Genomic DNA, 22,971 nt, shown 5'->3' with positions numbered 1-22,971 from the left:
CTCAATTTATAATAATTGACCCTTATGAGTGGTTTTGTGGTCCTGGGTCACATTTGAAATCTTTATTTTTAAGAGTGTATAGATACGAAGAACACAGTCGACTAGCTTAAAGTGACATTTTACAAAAAAAAAATCATTTATTCACCCTCTTGTCGTTCCTATACTGACTGACTTTCTTCTGTGAAATATAAAAGAAGATATTTTGAAAAATGTGATTTTACAATGAAAGTCAATGGGGTCCAAAGAGAAGAAATACAGTACATACAGGTTTGCAATGACATGAGGGTCAGTAAATCATGAAAGCATCGCCTATCCCTTTAATGTTTTCATAAGCACATCATGCTTTGATCTTGCAGATCCTCCATATTTTTATAATGACATAACACTATCTAAATGGACTTTGATGCATTCCAATGCACTCACGACTTCAATTTGCCATCCATTTGGGCATTTTGTTTTTTTAAAAAGAGGCTTTTGAGAACTAACCAACAGGAAAAACACATCGCCGAACCCTACCTTTGCCATATTAACACTTAACAGAAGATTAGGACATTCAGAATGCATTAGGAAGCGCAGCAGCATGAGTGTGATGAATTGCTATGCTTCACCACGCGCACTAAGAGTCCAGTGACCTTTAACTGGCGGAGAGCTTTTACTCCAAAAGACCATGATTGGTTATAGGAGTTATTGGGATAGTAGAGCTGTCTGAGATGAAAAACAGAGCAAGTGAGACATAAAGAAAAACAGAGAGAAAAGAGAGCCTCAGCTCATGAAGTACTAATTTTGATATTAGTTATCTCCATTAATTAACCTCAAAATGAGCTCATATCAAGCCTTTCACAGGCCTGCCCGTGAACTAGAGCTGCCTGTGTGACAATTTGTCTCTCGTTCCCTGAGTTTTCGAGTAGTCATGCTCCGATATATTGGCTAGGCTAATTAATCGCCTCATATTTGGCCAGTTTGAGATTAACTGCATCTATTGCTGATACATTTTGGTAATTGCCCTTGTGTCAGTTTCAATATCTACCATCAGCTTTGTCTATGATTAATGGACTAATTTAATACATCTTTTTAGAAATCTATTAGAAGCATATCACTTTGAGTGAAAAACTGAACTGAAAAATTTACATGAATAGGTATGTTTTAACTTTTAAAAGTTTTTTTGTAAAACATGATGATCATATTACCCAGAATTCTATCTGCATCATAACTTGGCCAACTTTCTATTTATGTAAAGGCTTAAAATTAAAGGCTTAAAAGCAATGGGCAAAACGTTGTCCACCTGCTTGTGCATGCTTGTAGCGGCAGTTTACTCCTAAACATTAAACAAAATGTGACCTATGTAGCCACCAATTGTGCAAGTTCTCTTACTTAAAAAGATGAGAGAGGCCTGTAATTTTCATCATAGGTACACTTTAACTATGAGAGACAGAACGGGGGGAAAGAATCCAGGAAATCACATTGTCTGATTTTTAAAGAATTTATTTGCAAATTATGGTGGAAAATAAGTATTTGGTCAATAACAAAAGTTAATCTCAATACTTTGTTATATACCCTTTGTTGGCAATGACAGAGGTCAAACGTTTTCTGTAAGTCTTCACAAGGTTTTCACACACTGTTGCTGGTATTTTGGCCCATTCCTCCATGCAGATCTCCTCTAGAGCAGTGATGTTTTGGGGCTGTCGCTGGGCAACATGGACGTTCAACTCCCTCCAAAGACTTTCTATGGGGTTGAGATCTGGAGACTGGCTAGGCCACTCCAGGACCTTGAAATGCTTCTTATGAAGCCACTTCTTCGTTGCCCGGGCGGTGTGTTTGGGATCATTGTCATGCTGAAAGACCCAGCCATGTTTCATCTTCAATGCCCTTGCTGATGGAAGGAGGTTTTCACTCAAAATCTCACGATACATGGCCCCATTCATTCTTTCCTTTACACGGATCAGTCGTCCTGGTCCCTTTGCAGAAAAACAGCCCCAAAGCATGATGTTTCCACCCCCATGCTTCACAGTAGGTATGGTGTTCTTTGGATGCAACTCAGCATTCTTTCTCCTCCAAACACGACGAGTTGAGTTTTTACCAAAAAGTTCTATTTTGGTTTCATCTGACCACATGACATTCTCCCAATCCTCTTCTGGATCATCCAAATGCTCTCTAGCAAACTTCAGACGGGCCCGGACATGTACTGGCTTAAGCAGGGGGACACGTCTGGCACTGCAGGATTTGAGTCCCAGGTGGCGTAGTGTGTTACTGATGGTAGCCTTTGTTACTTCGGTCCCAGCTCTCTGCAGGTCATTCACTAGGTCCCCCCGTGTGGTTCTGGGATTTTTGCTCACCGTTCTTGTGATCATTTTGACCCCACGGGGTGAGATCTTGCGTGGAGCCCCAGATCGATGGATATTATCAGTCTTGTATGTCTTCCATTTTCTAATAATTGCTCCCACAGTTGATTTCTTCACACCAAGCTGCTTGCCTATTGCAGATTCAGTCTTCCCAGCCTGGTGCAGGTCTACAATTTTGTTTCTGGTGTCCTTCGACAGCTCTTTGGTCTTGGCCATAGTGGAGTTTGGAGTGTGACTGTTTGAGGTTGTGGACAGGTGTCTTTTATACTGATAACGAGTTCAAACCGGTGCCATTAATACAGGTAACGAGTGGAGGACAGAGGAGCCTCTTAAAGAAGTTGTTACAGGTCTGTGAGAGCCAGAAATCTTGCTTGTTTGTAGGTGACCAAATACTTATTTTACCGAGGAATTGACCAATTAATTCATAAAAAATCCTACAATGTGATTTCCTGAATTCTTTCCCCCCATTCTGTCTCTCATAGTTGAAGTGTACCTATGATGAAAATTACAGGCCTCTCTCATCTTTTTAAGTGGGTGAACTTGCACAATTGGTGGCTGACTAAATACTTTTTTGCCCAACTGTATCAAATGATATATATATATATATATATATATATATATATATATATATACACATACACACACACGGTATATAATACAAAATAATAATAATACTAATATATGTAAAATTAATAAAAAATTATTAATTAAAATTATTTAAATTCTATATGCATTTATAAATAAATCTATAAATCTATCTATCTATCTATCTATCTATCTATCTATCTATCTATCTATCTATCTATCTATCTATCTATCTATATCTACATGATAATGTAAAATGATATTCCAATCCTTTGAGTATAAATATTTGCACTAAAATCTATATTACACCAGCAGGGGGCACTTTAGGGACACATACACAAATCTGAAAAAAAAACATCACAAAAACAACAAAACAACCAACAGAAAAAAGATTTTCATGCACATAAATGGACTTAATGTAATGCACTTCAACTAGAGTAGACTGTGTATACACTCTCGAGAACATGAGCCTGTTCACATACATGCATATCTCTCAAGAACACGTGTATTACTTGCTAATGAGACATTTAAATGCTGTCTACGAACCCGATGCACGTGCACACGACAGTGTGTGAGCATGCTACAGTAAACCTGCATATTACAGTATGCCTGCGACCGACCGTGCTTCAAGCATGAATCATTAAAGCAGTGCTGTCCCAAGCGGCCTGTGCTAGCTAGCTTTTTCCTGGAGGTGTTTTACGTGAAAGCCCTGCTTTCAGCCCCAGCTGTGTTGTTTGGTAAACAGCCCTGTTGCTAGGCAGACCTGTATTATTGCTCCACCAATCAGGGCCTGATTTGACGGGTGAGTAGTAGGACACAGCTTAAGCAAGTTATTTTTACAATTGTGCTCCAGATAATGCCTAGACACGAGTAGTAAAATGTAGAATAAAAGGTCACTGGTATCAAAAGGCATACGTGTATGTGTGTGTATATGTGTTTGTGTGTGTGTGAGCCCTGTTGCCGTACCTCATTCAGTTGCCTCCAGTGTTTCAGTGAGTGTTGCGGCCCATTGAAGTCGTTACAATCCCAACGCGATTCGTAGTTTCAGCGCAGACCTCCAGCACAGCCTGCGGACACACACACACACACAAACACACATATATTACTCAATAATACAGAGCCAACAGCCTGTACAGTCACAAACATGACTCCTTCCTACCCTTAAATTCCCGTCCTGTCCCGAGGCCGCGAACTAAGCACTGAGCGAACATGATCCACATACAGATGCACTCAGGTACATTTAATAGTCACACTCATACTACTGCAACTCTGTCATCTTGCAGCTCCACTCCCTTCAGACGCTCACAACACAGAACGGACCGCTATGGAAACCAAGTAACAAGACAACACAAAGGCGGAGGTGTGGGTGTACAGTGAGTGTGCTCTTTAAATAAAGATGGTCCTTATTGGAGCTGCTCTCAGATCAGCGTTGAGCTCGCGAGCGCACAGGACGCACCGTAGCTGCTGCTAGACTTTGTTTGGTTTCTTTCAGTAACCACCTGCGGTATTCCATGAGGCATAAAGCGGGAATGACATCACATCCCTCAACTCCCAGAAGCGCAGATCTTAGATCAGTATTCGGGAGTAGGACTCCGCAGCACAGATTGCAGCAAGGAAGCCGTGTATCATTTATCTCTGGGGCATTACGTGAGAAATAAACTGTTGCCTTCAGAGGATTAGATAGCAGCAATCTATTTCCAAATGACATGCCCTCTGCTTATGTAGCATTTGTGTTGGAACTAGGGATGTGCAAAAATATTTTTAAAAGTTGACTAGTCGACTAATCTTTCAGAAATGGAAGCCCTGTATAAAAAGGCTGATTTCAGGTTCACCTTAGCCTTTCTTAGCAGACAGCCTTCATGCTTTCAATGTGGAACTAGCCACAGCTAGACAGACTTTCTTTTCAAACCTTATAAACAGTAACTTAAACAACACCCGCACTCTTTTTGCGACTGTTGAGAGACTGACAAACCCCCCAAGTCAGATTCCCAGTGAAATGCTCTCTGACAGCAAATGCAATGAGTTTGCTTCCTTCTTTTCTGAGAAGATCAATAATATCAGAAAGGAGATTGGCACATCCTCAAGTTATGTAGAGGTCACACAGATTCGACTGCAATTTCAAAAAGAAGTGACTATGTGTGTTTTTAAAAAAATTGATAACAAAATTTTGGAAGAAATAGTACAGCACCTTAAATCTTCAACCTGCTATCTTGACACACTTCCCACATCCTTTTTCAAAAATGTGCTTAACTGTTTAGAAGCTGATCTCTTAGAAGTGGTGAACGCCTCACTTCTTTCTGGAACTTTTCCAAACTCCCTTAAAACTGCAGTTGTTAAGCCCTTTCTGAAAAAGCGCAATCTTGATAACACCATGTTGAGCAACTATAGACCCATATCAAATCTTCCTTTCATAGGTAAGATTATTGAAAAGGTAGTTTTTAATCAGCTGAACAACTACTTAAACTCAAATGGATACCTGGACAATTTTCAATCTGGTTTCCGAGCACATCACAGCACAGAGACAGCACTCATTAAGATAATAAATTATATTCGCCTCAATTCTGATTCTGGCAAAATATCAGTGCTGGTACTACTAGATCTTAGTGCTGCGTTTGACACTGTCGATCATAACATACTTCTAGAGAGACAGGAAAACTTGGTCGGGCTTTCTGGGATGACACTCAAATGGTTCAGGTCATACTTAGAAGGGAGAGGTTATTATGTGAGTATAGGAGAGCATAAGTCTAAGTGGACGGCCATGACATGTGGAGTCCCACAAGGCTCAATTCTTGCACCGCTCTTGTTTAACCTGTATATGCTCCCACTAAGTCAGATAATGAGGAAGAACCAAATTGCCTATCACAGCTATGCTGATGATACCCAGATTTACCTAGCCTTATCTCCAAATGACTACAGCCCCATTGACTCCCTCTGCCAATGCATTGATGAAATTAACAGTTGGATGTGCCAGAACTTTCTTCAGTTAAACAAGGAGAAAACTGAAGTCATTGCATTTGGAAACAAAGATGAAGTTCTCAAGGTGAATGCATACCTTGACTCTAGGGGTCGAACAACTAAAAATCAAGTCAGAAATCTTGGGGTGATTCTGGAGACAGACCTTAGTTTCAGTAGTCATGTCAAAGCAGTAACTAAATCAGCATACTATCATCTCAAAAACATTGCAAGAATTAGATGTTTTGTTTCCAGTCAAGACTTGGAGAAACTTGTTCATGCCTTTATGACCAGCAGGGTGGATTACTGTAATGGTCTCCTCACCGGCCTTCCCAAGAAGACCATTAGACAACTGCAGCTCATCCAGAACGCTGCTGCCAGGATTCTGACTAGAACCAGAAAATCTGAGCATATCACACCAGTCCTCAGGTCCTTACACTGGCTTGCAGGTACATTTAGGATTGATTTTAAAGTACTTTTACTTGTTTATAAGTCACTCAATGGCCCAGGACCTAAATATATTGCTGATATGCTCACTGAATATAAACCGAACAGACCACTCAGATCATTAGGATCAAGTCAGTTAGAAATACCAAGGGTTCACACAAAACAAGGGGAGTCTGCTTTTAGCTATTATGCAGCCCGCAGTTGGAACCAGCTTCCAGAAGAGATCAGATGTGCTAAAACATTAGCCACATTTAAATCAAGACTCAAAACTCATCTGTTTAACTGTGCATTTGTTGAATGAGCACTGTGCTATATGTCCGAACTGACTGCAATGAATTTTAAGTATAATCATTTGCTTTAAATTTATTTTAAATCAATTTCTATATCATTTTAAAATTCCTTGTTTTTATTATTTTTATTTCCATGTTTTTATTGATTTTTAATGTCTATTTCACTTTCTTTTATGTAAAGCACTTTGAATGTGCTATATAAATAAACTTGCCTTGCCTTGCCTTAGCAATCACAAACATCCAGAAAGTGCTGGATTATCATCTAATGAATGGAAAAGAAAGTAGGGGTCTTGAGGGGATTTTTTTTTTTTTGCCACATACTTCTACTACTACTAAATGTTAAATTAATAATGTAAATGAAAAAAAAATAAATAAATTATAAATTACGTATATATTTATTTAAATATAATTTATTAATATATTACACATTTAGATTTTATAAGATACATGCATTTCAGACTCTTTAAAAAATAAAAACAAAAGAACACTGTATAAATAGATAATTTATAATAAATTTGATCATATATATAGATTTCAAAATCAAAATTCTCTCTATAATTTTTTGCCACATTATTATTATTATTATTATTATTATATTGTTTATAGAATTTATAGAATATATTTTATAACATATACTGTATGCATTTAAAAAAACTTTCTCTAAAAATGTAAAATTAGTTCATTTAAATTAAAAATTATGAAAAATATATTAAATTACTTTAAATAAACAAAAATAGTAAATTATAAATGAAGTGCAGATTAATATATCTGTTTATATATAATGTATTTATAACATGCTGCATGTTATTAATACATTATATACACCATTTATAATATATTTTATCAGATATTTGCTTTTCAAAATTAAATCTTTCTACACTTTAATGGCACAAAATAACAACAATAATAACAATGATGACAAAAAAGAAGAAATCTAAAATTAATCATAAATAAAAAAAATATAGTTATATAATTCTATTTTATATGAGATGTATGCGTTTTCAGATTTACAGTCTCTCTCTACACTTTCTCTACACCACAAGATGCCCATTTTTACCCATCTCCTAGTTACACCAAAGAAGCAGGTTTTATGGCTTAAGTTGTGATGCTAATGATGAAGAGGAGAGGTCACGGTTATATGTCAATGTCATTTTGTGCTTTCTTTGCGGTGATTAACAAGTATACACTTCTGCCATCTCGTCCAATTCTGCAGATTAATTATCCTCTGTACTGCTTTGGCAACATTGTGTTTTGGCAGACGTGCTGATAAAGCATCATTGATGAGAGAGATAGAGCAAGAGAGAGAGAGAAAAAGACCAGACAGATGGTTGAAGAGGGTGGGTGCAGTAAAACTTGTGACAACAGCCATTAGTGCTACAGGAGTCTGAGATCAAGGACAGATAGTGGGATGTGTGAACATGTGAATGAGGAAGAGAACGAGTGAGAAACCTAAACGCAACAGTGAAGAAAACCAAGACATAAGTGCTATAGACAGTCAACACAACATTTTATGTAGACATACAGACCATCCTCTGGTATCAAAACACGTCACTTTTGCATTTTCTTCCAGATTCCTATGTGCTTGAGAAGCTCTGAAATACATGCATCATATGTGGTCTTATTGTAAATTATTAATCAGTTTGTGTTAATTTAAAAAGAAAAATGTTTAGCTACTGCATGTTCAGAATACCACACTATAATAATTTCAAATCTCTTATGGTGTTCCACAGGGTTTCATTTTGGTTCCTCTTCTTTTTGAATTATATATGCCTCCGCTAAGTCATAATATTCAGAGACACAATTTATCATTTCTTATCCAATCACTTGCAGATCGTTCAAAATGTGGCAGGCAGATTACTGACCAGCACTAATAAATGTGAGCACATTACACTTGCGCTCACCTCTCTTCACTGGTTACCAGTTAAGCTCCGTTTGGTTTTTAAAATTTTGCTCTTTGTTTTTAAAGCTTTGCATGGGCTTGCACCTCAGTACATTTGTGATCTTCTCGCTCTGTATACTGCTTCAAGACCCACTGAATCATCTAGTCAATTTCTACTCTCAGCTCCTCGTTCTTGTTTTAAAGCTAAAGGTGATCATCAGGTTTCTCATTGGCAGCCTTTAGGCTCTGCAATAGTCTTCCTCTCCACATTTTATCTGCTCCTTCTACTTCTGTGTTCAAATCCTCTTGGAAGACCAATTTCTATTCTTTGTGTTTAAATTCTTCCAAAGAGTATACATTTTCTCATTTGTCCATTTCGTTGTGTTTTGTATACTGTCTAGTCTTTCATTTTGTTTTAATCTTGTTGTATATTTTCTGTACATCACTTTGGTTTCAACATCTGTTATTTTTAAATGTTCTTTATAAACAAACAAACTAAACTACTCAAACACCCTATGTTCAGTATGTAGCACGCAGCACTGTACTGTAAGGTATAATTCACTGTGCACAGTTTGCCATTGGCGTGCAATAGGCACTATTAATAAAATGCGCCCCCACACAATTTAAAATATTAGCACAAATGTGAGCGTTTTCAGTTTATTTTCAGAACTCTTTTGCAACATTTTATTTTCCGATATTGTACGTTATCAAAACCTTTCAAATCAGGATGAAGATGGTGATTGTTGTTGTATTCATATTTTCACACATTAACAGCTACTACAGCAATGTGGTAACTTGCATGATACAACAACAGTTTGCTGACCCTACTAAGAGAAGTACTGAATAAAATGATAGCAGGTCTCATAGCAGGTTGCTATAATAACTTATGCAGCAGTTTAGGTTAGTAGGTCACTCCTAATATATAATAAGGGAATCATGTTTAACCCTATCATTTTTACATCATATAATTCAATAGAAAAGGCAGAGTGTTGAATCAATAGATTAAACAAGAAAAAAGGCAGGCACTGCATTTTTTACATTGTAATAAAAAAACAATTATTCAGATAACCTACTTAATTTCCCAGAGTGTGTAACAGCACACTGCATGCAATACTATAATGCATTTCACTTGACCTTCCATTTTTAGTGTGATGAACAATCCAGAAGTAATATTTGGTGTGATTTAAAATTCATATTAACAGATATTATTCATGAGATGAAAACTGGATGCTACGTAATGACTTTACATGCACATAATCATAATGAGACCATGTCAAAACAATGTTGCATATTATTGTTAAACATGTTTATTGTTGCACAACACAAATGGTGGAAAAATGATATCAACCAATAAAATCAATAAAACAAATGTAAATAAACAACTTTAAGAAATGGCTAAGGACACATCTCTTCCATTCACACTTCACCCTCTAACACTAGCATTCTCAATTATTTTTCTACTCACTAGTTTTCTTTTTAATTATTATAGAATAATAATACATTGACTCTCTAACAACTAGCTCTATCTATGATATATTTTTTTTCTATTTACTTTGTCTAATTTTGGTGAGCCTGTGCAAATTGTAGCCTCTGTTTCCTGTTCTTAGCTGACAGGAGCGGCACCCGGTGTGGTCTTCTGCTGCTGTAGCCCATCTGCTTCAGGGTTCGACGTGTTGTGCGTTCAGAGATGGTATTCTGCATACCTTGGTTATAACGAGTGGTTATTTGAGTTACTGTTGCCATTCTATCATCTCTAACCAGTCTGCCCATTCTCCTCTGACCTCTGACATCAACAAGGCATTTTCGTCCACACAACTGCCGCTCACTGGATATTTTCTCTTTTTCGGACCATTCTCTATAAACCCTAGAGATGGTTGTGCGTGAAAATCCCAGTAGATCAGCAGTTTTTGAAATACTCAGACCAGCCCGTCTGGCACCAACAACCATTCCACGTTCAAAGTCACTTAAATCCCCCATCTTCCCCATTCTGATGCTCGGTTTGAACTTCAGCAAGTCGTCTTCACCACATCTAAATACCTAAATGCACTGAGTTGCTGCCATGTGATTGGCTGATTAGCAATTTGTGTTACCAAGCAATTGAACAGGTGTACCTAAATAAAGTGGCCGGTGAGTGTATATGTCACATTTAAGAGCAAATGCTTCCGAATGTTGTTTGATGTCATTTGTTTGTTTTATATAAAAGCAGCCCAACAACATATCCTAATCATTCAAGAAAACTCCCAGTGAACAAAACTGTATAATTAATATCATATATTTTCTGACTGGCTGTAACTGTGTGGCATCACACATTTTCACTTTAAGGTTGGACAGGCAACTTTTTACTGGAATCTGGTCATGTTTTGCACATAACTGTGATTGTTGCAGTGGAATTACCCTGTTGTAGTACTAGTACTCACTAAAACTAAAAGAGGATCCAGATACTGATTAATTGTCAATACCAATGCACTAAAATTAAACATACTGTACCTGCCGATTCTTCAGCTTGAATATCCTACCTCAAAATGTCTCTATTCCACAACTCGGATGAGTTTGAGAGCACTGCTACGAGCACAGCGTGAATGATCAATCTAACCCGAAGTCATGAGGAGATCTGCATTACTACAGTGAGAAAATTATTCCACCAGGTGCCGTTCATCAATAGGTAACCAAGCATGATACTAATTCCAATGAATCTATTTAGAATTTCCAGAAATCAGAGGTTAAAGCAAAATCCTGTGGCTGCATGGTGATATCAGATCTTTTCAGCTGTTTTAGTATGCGAAAAAGACACCTTCAAACGCTATTACTGTCCCTTTAATGCCTTTTTCCCCTTTCATGTGTCACATGTTTGTGGCTGTAGCCACAAGTCATAAACAGCAATGGGGTAATTCTGCAAGCTCAGTCTTTCTATGAGACACAGCTCACACTGCCAGCATCATTTAAACATTTCCCTGAATCACTTCCCTCAACGTTACTATCAGCTCTAGATCTAGGAGTTGGTGTTGGGTAAACAAGTCTGCCATGTCAGTGTTTAAGGTGACATGTATGTGTAGAATGAGAAAAATGCTTGATGTACATACAACATCTACTACTGTTGCAACTGTCAACCAAGCATTGACTTTGGTTTGGTTGAATAAGTCATTTCTACAGTACCATTGTGGACATACTTCTAAGAAATTACATACTTCTTACTTTGTACAGTGTGTTTCAGAGGTGACATACTGCCTGACTGATGGACAGACATACTTGTATGAAAATTTTCTTTATCATTTTCCCACAGAAATCCTTTCAAATCTGTGTGAAATATCTTAGCACCTCAGGCCAAGTGTTTCATATTCTATCAAGAGTCTCAAAGTACATCTGGGGCTCTTAACATTTATAACCAAACCTAAAACAAAAAGACCAGATATAGACATAGGAAGTGACACTATGTGGAAACTAATTCTTTCAATTCCACATTTTTGCCACCAGCAGACATTAAATGAAGTTGCTATATCTTCTCTGTTACTCACCAGATCATTGTCAGAATCTGATAGGAATCAGATCACATCAGCACTGAACTCAAACCTGCTGTTCGCTTTTTTACTAACTGTGAACCTTTCAGTAACAAACTAATATATTAAACTTCACAACTCATATTGCACCGTCTGTGCTACAGAAATGAATAAAATCTCAAATCACGTGGCTTGTTGAAGATAAGTGATCAGACTGTTGAAGGTTAAGAGTTTCACCTTGTGAACTAGGGGTGGGCGATATGAGCAAAATCTTCACGATACGAGTAATTTTATTTCACGGTAACAATATATATCACAATATAGTTATTTTTGCTTTAAATAAGGTCTTTATGATATCCACATTTTTGATTCCATAGAAATTAATAAGAACAAATAAATAAACAAATAAATAATAAATGCTACATACATTATAGAAAGTAATCGAATGTATAAAAACACTGCATATTTATCACTGTGTAAATTAAATATACATTTCTTCTTATTAAAAAGTTACAAAAGTCATTTAGTCAAGAGCAGTTAGTTTGTTGTTTGATTAACATGAATGAGAGACAGCAGGAATATTAGATTGCTGTCACTTTAAGAGCTGCCTGAATGCAATATACTGTTACATGTAAGGATACTTGCAAAGAAGGGCATTTTGGCACATACAAGTGTGTGCATTTAACTGTTCAAGGCCTATAAAGCTGCAAAAATAACTCAACTAATGTTCAATATTCCCATGCTTTATGAGCACCGTCTTCACATGCACGCACCTCTCTAACAGCGCTTGCATATAGCGAAATGAGTTCTCTTTCATTGCTGATTGCACTTCAACGGCTTAAAATCACTTGTTTTTAAACCGCAATGCTAAAAAACACATACAATCGATAAGTTTTCTTGACCACGTAGAACAGCAACGTCACGTGAGCATGTAACCGTGATAGAGACGATAGTACAAAATCTCTACTGGTTAACAAATTTCTACTGGTTAATGGTGTCTACTGGTATATCGTCAACCCCTACTGTGAACAAACTAATGTTTGAAAATAACCCCTTAGAATTACATCAACCTGAGGGTGGGTTAGGACTAGTAAACAACCACCCAAAACATGATAGCAACCACTTAGCCACATCCAAGTAACCACACAAAACAACCTATCAACCAAATTAACAAACCCATCAGAGCACCTCAGCAACTGCACAGCATCACCCTGGCAACCATCCAGAACACCCTAACAACCACATCACAATACATTAACAGATCAAAACACCTTTAAAACTACACAGCAACCACCTACAACACCCTAGCACTGTGTCTGTGAATTTTGCCCTTCAGAAAACATTGTTATTTATACCTAAAGTTTAAAGGAGTTCAAAATGAAACTGTCTTAGTATCACATTCGTCATATAAAGGTTCAGCTCTTATTCTAATGCTGCATTGCCCTCAGTCTCTAAAGCCCTGATCGTATCCCCTTATCGTCACATGGGAAATTTCAAATCAGACTGAAGGAGAATGATTAATTCAGACATATCTTAGATATCTAATATTGCCAGCAATGCAACATACTCAGGCAGGCAAGCGCACACGAACAAGTTCCAGTTCCCTGTACCTGTTTATGGTTCATAAAACAAGTTTGTATTCTCGTGCAAGTCTGCTCCACAAAGTCCATTTTAGAGTAGAGTAGTGTATGTGTGTGTTACACAATACAGTGTAGCGTGTAAGGTTCCCATGAGCAGATATAGGACAAGCGGTAAGCCAATACCATCCTTTTAGCAGAGCTCAGTCAGCAGGGAAAGAGACTGAACTGAACATAGGAAGAGAGGGAGAGTGATGGAGGATGACACATCAAGAGGATCCAGGAAAGTTTAGGGGTGAACAGCCCCTTTGAAGAGAGCTTTAAAATCCCTCCATACCATAAACTGATGGACCCGACTGAGCCACATCTATGTGAGCAGGGAACAGAATGATCTTTTTCCACAGCTACCAATAGTGGGTGTAGTGAGAAAATTTCATATTTCACATTTTTGGTAAAACCCTGACCATGTAAAATAAAGTAAAAATAATAAATAAATAAAATTTTGACTCAGATATAAGTGAGTCACAACAGATGACTCACAGTATAAACAGACTGGAAAGACTGCATGACTTATAAAACTGATGCAAGTAATGCAAATATTTTAACAGACTGAAATTTAACTCATTCACTTATAAGATGTATGACTACATTTCTGATTAATTTTATGAACTTTTGCATCTTTTTGAAGCTTGAGAGCTTAACTTCTCATTCATTCATGTACACTACTGTTCAGAAGTTGCTTGTAAGATTTTTTTACTGTTTTTGAAGTCTTTTATGCTCACCAAGGCTGCATTTATTTGATTAAAATTACAGTAAAAACAGTAATATTGTGAAATATACAGTAATTACAATTTAAAAATATTTTACTTTTAATAGATGTTTTACTTTAATAGATTAGTTTTACAACTTTAATAGATTTAATTTTTTTTATTTATTCCATTAATGTCCTTTAAATAATTCATATTTATTTAATCATTTATTTTAAAATTATTAATTTATAATTAAATTTGATGGCAAAGCTGAATTTTCAGTGTCACATGCTCCTCAGAAATCATTCTACAATGCTGATTTGTGATTATACTTTTTTTAAATTATTATTATTGTTTCATGAACACAAAGTTCTTTACTGTCTTTTTTCTTTACTATCATTATGGTCACATTTGATCAACTTGAATGCATCACTGCAGGATAAAGTTTTTTTTTGTTTGCTTTTTTGTTTTCCCCTTAAAAAAATATATATATAATAATAATAATTTACCCCAGACTTTTGAACATATTTGCATGAAATAAAAGTAACCAGTACTGTTTTCAAAATTTCTCTGTTTTCCACTAAAGAGATCAAATGGGTTTAAAACAACGAGAGGGAGTATAATTGATGACAGAATCTAGGATGAACTATTTCTATAAACCTGTGTTTTCATTCTGAAATGAACTGAACAGACCTAATCAGACCTATTAGATAATACAAAGACATTTTTATGTCAAATCAAGCCATTTACGTTCAAACATAATGATGCATGAATGCCTCATACCGCTGTCATAAGGTGCACCATATGCTTTGCACACAAAGTAATCATGGTGCTTTTCTTCTACAGATGGATGTGGCATGGCAGACACCATCTTTCTTTTCTCACCGGACAGAGAGGAAACAAGATGGAGTGCCTCAAAGGAATTCAGCAGCAGGTGTGTGTGTGTGTGTGTGTGTGCGTGCATTAGAGGACAGCAGGTTGAAAGCCTTCCTTCTTTCAACCTATGGAATCCAGCACACACACACACACACAGAGAGCAGCACAGTGAGCATGCTCAGTCGCTCACTTCATTCAAGGTCAGTGCTGAGAGGCAGGTGATGACATCATTACTACAGCAACTCAGTCATTTCACCGATCAATAGAGAAGCAGTAATGAGTTCATCTCAGCTAATGCCAGATGGTTGGAGCCACCCAATGGGAATCCGTTTCACAAATACACATATATATATCCCACAAAGTGCAAGCAGCCGTTTATAATGATGAGAAATGACTTCACACAGTCTCTGTGCTGAGGGATGCTCCTTGTTTCCACAGCCATATATTACAGTCTATTCATTCCACCATTTAACATAATGAGACAGGACTAGCGTATTCAGCCAGGGAAAAAGCAATATTTATAAATGAAGCAAGCACAGAAAACCAGTCATTCATACTGGAGGATGGATGTCTCGGTATAATATTAATGGAAGACGGCTTTGGCTCGTACACTGTAATATTATTTAATAATGTGCCTTACAGCTCTAGAAGTATGTGTTTTAGAAATCATATCATGAAGTGCTGAATGTAAAAGAAAAGGTGCTGCAAAAAATCTTTTGTCAGATTTTGCAAAAAAAAAAAACAAATAGAAAATGCTTAATGGATTTTGATATTTTTATTATTATACTTAAAAAAAAAACAGTAAATAAGTCACTTAAAGGGCCATTAAAGTTTTAATAAAAAGATTCCATTAGCATATTAGATAAAAACATGTAAAAAAATACTTTTCACAGAAATATGCTAAAATATGAAAGCCATTATTAAGTAAACTTCAATCTAATTTGTTTTTAATGAATTAATATACAGACTAAACACCATGCGCAATTTGACAGTTTGCATTTTCTCTAAATGTCAAGTTCAAGATTTATATTTAGATTCATTTTTGAGATTAAACAAATCTCATTTAACATTTCATATCACAGATGAATATTTACACTTTCACTTCCATTCAATAGTTTCTCAACCTTTGCCATGACAAGAATAAATACAAATACAGAATACAATTTAAAAAACCTTAAAATAAGAAACAGTTATTTTAAACTAATGAAATGTCACAATATTACTGTATACTTGAACAAATAAATGCAACCTTGATAAAAAATAAGAGACTTCTTTCAAAAACATTAATTAAATCTTACCAACCCTGAACTAATGAAAAGTAGTGTAGATTTAAGTTTGTGTTTTATATTAAAGCATAAATCTGTGATAAAAATGAAAACTTAATTGGGCCATTTTTGTATTGCCCATTATTTCACATTCACCGCATACCATATATCATATGGTTTGCTCTATTATGCTACTTTACCACAAAATAAACAAATCTAGTTTAATTTCAAACAATCACTCTTTTGATAAATAATTGGTCATTTGTTAATGGACTCAGCAGACATGTAGTGCTACTCAGAAAATGCTGAGAATTTTACCAGGGCAGTTGAACAATGATACCTCAGCTGTAGATATAGTCACAAATAAATCATGACAAGCGCAATCGTGTCATTAACAATCACAAAGCCTGTCACTCAACCTACAATCCCCATTCAATACGTTCCCTTTGTGCGAAACTACTGGAGAGGTACAACAGGAGGAAGGGAAGTGGATATCTCTTCTACACACACACACACACACACACTCATTTACAACTGCCTAAAAAGCTCCTCAAAGCTCCTGGTCACACTCAAAGTAGTAAAACTCAATCCATGACAGGTTCATTAAGGCTGTCTTTGGGTCATTGTGAGGGACTGATGGAGAGATAGCTTTGTGCTTTCTGCGTTTCTCCTGCTGTGCTCAGCTGGGATAAATGCAGCAGTAATGGATAGTGTGAGGGGCAGGTACTTCTCTCAGGTTACCGTGTCGTACCCCAGGCTGACCTCATTCCTTTTAACTTCTCTCATTCTCTGTCTCTCTCTCTCTCTCTCTCTCAGTGCTGAGGGCGTCATAGGTGCTGCTTTTCTCTGACAATCTGACTGACATTGTCATCCCATCAAAGTGTGTGTGCTTTCGTTTGGCACTCTGGTCTTTTTTCTGTCAAGGATTTGTTTACCATCGCCTGAATACAAAACTTTTGAAAGCTATTTTCAACAACAGGATTACTAGTAACAGAAATATAAAAAATAGGAACATGACATAGCTGTAAATATGTAAATATAGTAAAAGACAGAGCAAAAATGTGTGTATGTGTGTGTGTGTGGGGGTGCATAAAAAGGACAAAAAATTAAATAAATTCGTGAGATGTATCCACGTATCGTGAGATTTTGAGTGAAAACCTCCTTCCATCAGCAAGGGCATTGAAGATGAAACGTGGCTGGGTCTTTCAGCATGACAATGATCCCAAACACACCGCCCGGGCAACGAAGGAGTGGCTTCATAAGAAGCATTTCAAGGTCCTGGAGTGGCCTAGCCAGTCTCCAGATCTCAACCCCATAGAAAATCTTTGGATGGAGTTGAAAGTCCGTGTTGCCCAGCGACAGCCCCAAAGCATCACTGCTCTAGAGGAGATCTGCATGGAGGAATGGGCCAAAATACCAGCAACAGTGTGTGAAAACCTTGTGAAGACTTACGGAAAACGTTTGACCTCTGTCATTGCCAACAAAGGGTATATAACAAAGTATTGAGATGAACTTTTGTTATTGACCAAATACTTATTTTACACCATAATTTGCAAATAAATTCTTTAAAAATCTGACAATGTGATTTCCTGGATTCTTTCCCCCCCCCGTTCTGTCTCTCATAGTTAAAGTGTACATATGATGAAAATTACAGGCCTCTCTCATCTTTTTAAGTGAGAGAACTTGCACAATTGGTGGCTGATATAGTTTTTGCCCAACTGTGTGTATGTATGTATGTATGTATGTATGTATGTATGTATGTATGTATGTATGTATGTATGTATGTATGTATGTATGTATGTATGTATGTATGTATGTATGTATGTATGTATGTATATATATATATATATATATATATATATATATATATATATATATATATATATATATATTGAAGAGTTTATTTGCAAAAACAGATAACTTGTAGATAAATAACAGATAAATAGTAGAAAATACTATTTAATTCAATGCCATTTCTTTGCAATAATTTGCTAAATTTAACAGCAATTTCTGAGTGAAAATTTTTCAAAGTAAATTCTAATAATTTTTTGTTTGTGTGCATAACTCAGATATATATAGCTGGAAACACACTACAATGTCTTATTTTCAGCTTTAGTTTGATTTACATATCAAACTCTGGAAAATTCCTTCATGTGCAGACGCTGCGTCATTCTTAACATGCCTGCGTCATTCTTAACATGCTCTTTCTGACCACAGCATTTACAGAAATGTTTGGCATTGGATGAAATGGTTCAGACAAACAGAGCTTTGTGACTTAGCTATTTAGTGTTAAATCAACATGTAGTCAGCTTCACGCAGAATATGAAAAAATACATAAAAGCAGAATTCGATCTATTTATCCACAGTTAGAGAGGACACGGAAATTAATCAAGTACCTACACACTTTATAAGCGTAGGTTTTCACTTTACAACACCTCCAGTCTAACCCCTGCAATTGAGCCTCACACAAGCTCATAGACAGAAAAAAAAACATCATGTCTATGAAAAAGAATAAAAGCTGCAGAGATACAAAGGCAGATGAATACATACAACAGCAAAAAAGGGAGAAAATAAAAGAGAAAGAGTGAGAGACCAGAACATGGGAGAGGGATGGGAGAGTCTATTTCTGCAGATCTTCAAACGTTCAAAGCCCCGATGACTCCTCCAAAGCACGTATGGGACCGCCGCTCCTTCAGACCCCCTACTGTGAGACAAGCCTGAAAGAAGACCAAACTAGCTTTGTGCTGACATAAACTCATTCATACATTATTGATAGTATATAAGGACTCTGCAGAATTCAGAAACGCCATACAGTCAGATTATGTAAAGGATATTAAATTCAAAGGAAAGATATAGTCTAGATAACTGACTGTGTTTATTTCTATACACATACTGTTTGAGCAAGATCAAACAAGGAGACTGATATTGCACCAGATGGCGCTGTATTTCAAGTGATTTGAGGGGGAAACGAGAACAGTTCTAGGATCAGTGAGAATCTTTACACAAGTATTACACTGAGAATGACTTTCATCTGTAGTCAGTGTTCAATGGGAGTGACTCGGTGTGATGAAGTGAAGGATTATTAAATCAGATCCCAAGATTTACACAACATTACTATATTTTATATATGGCACAGTGTACATCACCATGGAAGAAACCTGATTTATAATAACTGCATGTGGTTGGCCAACTATGGTCTCAGTTTGCACTGGAACAACTGGCTGTAAAACACCTTAGATGTGTCCTAACTAGGCACGGTAGTTGTCGATCCACACCGAACGTGAAAAAGCAGTGTGATGTGACAAAATAATGAACAATTATAACATATTTGATGTTCATAGTTATGTGGAGCAGGATTTTGAACCAGCGGGATTGCTTGGTGAGTGGAGTTTTATAGTCACTACAGTAGAAAGCAAGGCTGTATCCAAAATCATCTCCTATGAACTCATTCACTATTCCCTACATTACTGCTAAGGTGACCATCTGTCCGGTTGTAGGTCAGACAATCCAGTTTTGACAGTCCAACACCTGGTATAAATAGCCTAAACACAAGAATAGGCTATATTTAAGTTAACATTAAGTGATGCACATTTTAGACACAGTATTGTCAATATTGACTTTTTGCTTTATTCCACCAATGAAAATATCTCCAAAGTCACAGGAGAACTGTTGGTCTCTCCATTTAACACAGTTTTGTTCCTAAATGATTCAGCATTTTTTAATAAATTGGGTGGGTCAATGATTCAGTGACCCATTTATAAAGACACCCACTTGCTTTGTTTCTAAATTAATCAGCCACTTTGAACGAATAGATTAAGTCAATGGATCAAGACAGTGATTTGCCGCCATCTACTGGTGGTTTTAATTTCATATTTAAAGTCTAATTTCATTTTTTCTCAACATTTCATATTTGTATAAGCGATTTTTTCTTTAATTAATCTCAACATTATTTATGCAATTGTAACTGCAGTGTATATGCATTCATGGAATCTCGGAGCTGCATTAAACAGTTTGTAAATTTATTGATTAAATGTAAGAATTGACATTAAAAGGCAAAACATGCTTTTTAAAAAGGTTAGAAAAGTTCAGTTCTGTCACTGCTTATAAGTTTGGGATTATTTTTTAGTTTATATCCTTCACTGAATCCTGTGGAAGTGCCTTTCTGGAGTTATAGAAATGTCCACCATAATTGCTCCATTAACATAGCTTACTGATTGAGAGAATGAAAACGTTCAGCAGTTGAGTGTACATCAGTTGTGCACTTATTATTGCAGTGCATTATGGGATTGAATGAGCACATTTGATAAATGTCCAATATTTTTTCAGACACCACTACAAATGGTGCACTATACAGTATAAGGGTACAGGGGGTGATTCCATACAAAACTAATGCTCCAGCTTTGTGATATAAAGGATGGTTATAGGACTCTCATGTGGGCTGGACAGTTGGGTAGGTTTAGGTGTACCCTAGACCACCCTGTGTAGTCGTCTGGATAAAAACCTTCATGACTGGTTTGAACATGTTGTAGCATGAAGTTCTGCACTCTCTGCAACAGCAAATGGAGTTTGTATGCAAATGTTTGGAAGCGGGTGGGTGGATGATTGGCTTCTTGAGATCACTACAATATGGAAAACAGCACAAAACCTGATTAAACACCTCCAGGTCATGAATTGAGTGTAAACAAGAGAAAAAAAAAAATAAAGAGAAAGAAGGTACACACAAATGAGAGGGAACCCCGGTGCAGGAGAATACAGGTTTAGCAAAGCAACCTTTGACAGTGTGATGTTTAAATATGACATTTTTACAGGCAGTTTTAAGGGCGTCTCTCAGCCTGGCGCTGTGAGGAGAACAGACTAGCGGGCATGTAATGATTACATTACACTGCATGCTTGGCAAACTCTCATCCATTATTTGAGAGATTCCCGTAATGACATCTCGTGCCTTTTTTCCCCAAAATTCTCCTCCTTTTCTTCAAAGGGCTTTCTGCAATACAGTAGAATAATTGTAACCCAGGGTAAATTTGGGTTACTGAATATTTTTCTGAATATGTTTCAATAGGACACATACACTGGTTTGAGTGTATATGTAAATGTCTCATTAAGAGTGTGAACCCCTTTTATAAAATCTGAATACAAATACGGTTGAGAAAAGCCTTTCCTATCTGATTGGCTCTAAAAGATATGGTCCAACCTCCCATACTGGAAGGGGGATTCTTATTGGAGGATGAGGGAAGAGAGCGGAGTAGCGGAGGAGAGCTGTGATGCAGAGTGATCGTTAGAGTTTCCTCTAGTAAAAGTCACCGGAAAAGGGGTTGTTTTATTTACTTTGTGAGTGTTTTCGTCAGGAATTCACTTTATGAGTGTTTTAATATGTTTTGTTTTTTGTATTTTGAGTGAGTTTTTGGGACGTAGTGTCACGCGAGACCGTATTTGTTTATGTTAACAAAACGTTTGTTACGGCGGTTGAACAACAGAGACTCACTGAGCCAAGGACGTCTAGTTTCTTGTTGGGGAGGACGACATTTATATAAGTTGGTCATTTGTTTTCTAAAGGGGTTGTATAGATTAATTTATTGGTGGATATTTCTACTGTATCTGGTGTAACTCTTATGCAGAATCTACACATTTAATGACAGTTGATACTGATATTTGAAATAAGTCACACAGAGACATCTAAAGGTGTTTATTTGGAGGTTTAATGGTTCACGTGACCCTGTCATAAACAGTGAACAATTTTATTTTATACACTATTTATTTGACTTATATATTTATTGACTTATTTATTGATATATATATTTCTCTATTTATTTATATATTTATCTTTGTTAATAAATCACCTAAATTTCATACTTACCTGTACTTAACTTTGGGTGAGCTCTTTTACAGTATATTATTATAGTTTACACCTAATAAAAAGGGTACTTACATATACTTACCTGGATTGGTGAGATCCTTTACTGTAAGTCCATTTATAGCATCCATCCCATCCTGTAACGTGCAGATAAACCAGAGCTTAGATCATAAGTAAAATTAATGCTAGAGGGGAATATTAAATTCAATATATTGTCGAGAGACTTATTACCAGAACCCGGTGCTCCACCCAGAACTTGGGAAGAAGTAAATCCTAAGAGGGTAGGGGGTGCTACATCTATTTTGAACAAACTGCACACAATACAAAATCTGTGCAGACGGACGTCACAGGCCCGTTTAACTGGGTTACATGTCGCTTTGAGCATTCGCTTGTGTGAACTCCAAATCGCCCTTTCATGTGCCCTGAACTGTGCACGTTTATACGAGAATGTGTCATGTGTGTCGCTTTAAGAGCCACGTGGTGTTCATTGAGGCAACCGCACGCTGCGAGTCTATTTATAACCTCTGTCTTTGAGGTCTCCATTACATTTGCATGGGAGCTGTGCACTCACACTTCCCTTGCATCTCATTTACATATGCCGTGTGGTTTTCCTGCTGTGGGTAACCATTCCGCTGGCTTTATGTTGTGTGTGTGTGTCTATGCATGC

The 22,971-nt window shown here is 36.7% G+C and overlaps 1 protein-coding gene across 2 annotated transcripts in view; it reads right to left on the bottom strand.

Annotated features, from left to right (window-relative positions):
* Positions 1-22,971, bottom strand: part of LOC306846754 (ataxin-1-like) — a 105,546-nt gene that overhangs the window by 27,250 nt on the left and 55,325 nt on the right. For both annotated transcript variants that reach the window (XM_079380344.1, XM_079380345.1), the window contains one exon: positions 3,891-3,991. The gene's annotated coding sequence lies outside the window, so the exon portion shown is untranslated. The remainder of the gene's footprint in view (positions 1-3,890; positions 3,992-22,971) is intronic.

The sequence above is a fragment of the Barbus barbus genome (assembly GCF_936440315.1).
Source record: "Barbus barbus genome assembly, chromosome: 27".
In the NCBI taxonomy this organism is placed as follows: domain Eukaryota; kingdom Metazoa; phylum Chordata; class Actinopteri; order Cypriniformes; family Cyprinidae; genus Barbus; species Barbus barbus.
Note: the sequence above shows the minus strand (reverse complement) of the source record. Positions and strands in the feature narration are given on the sequence as shown.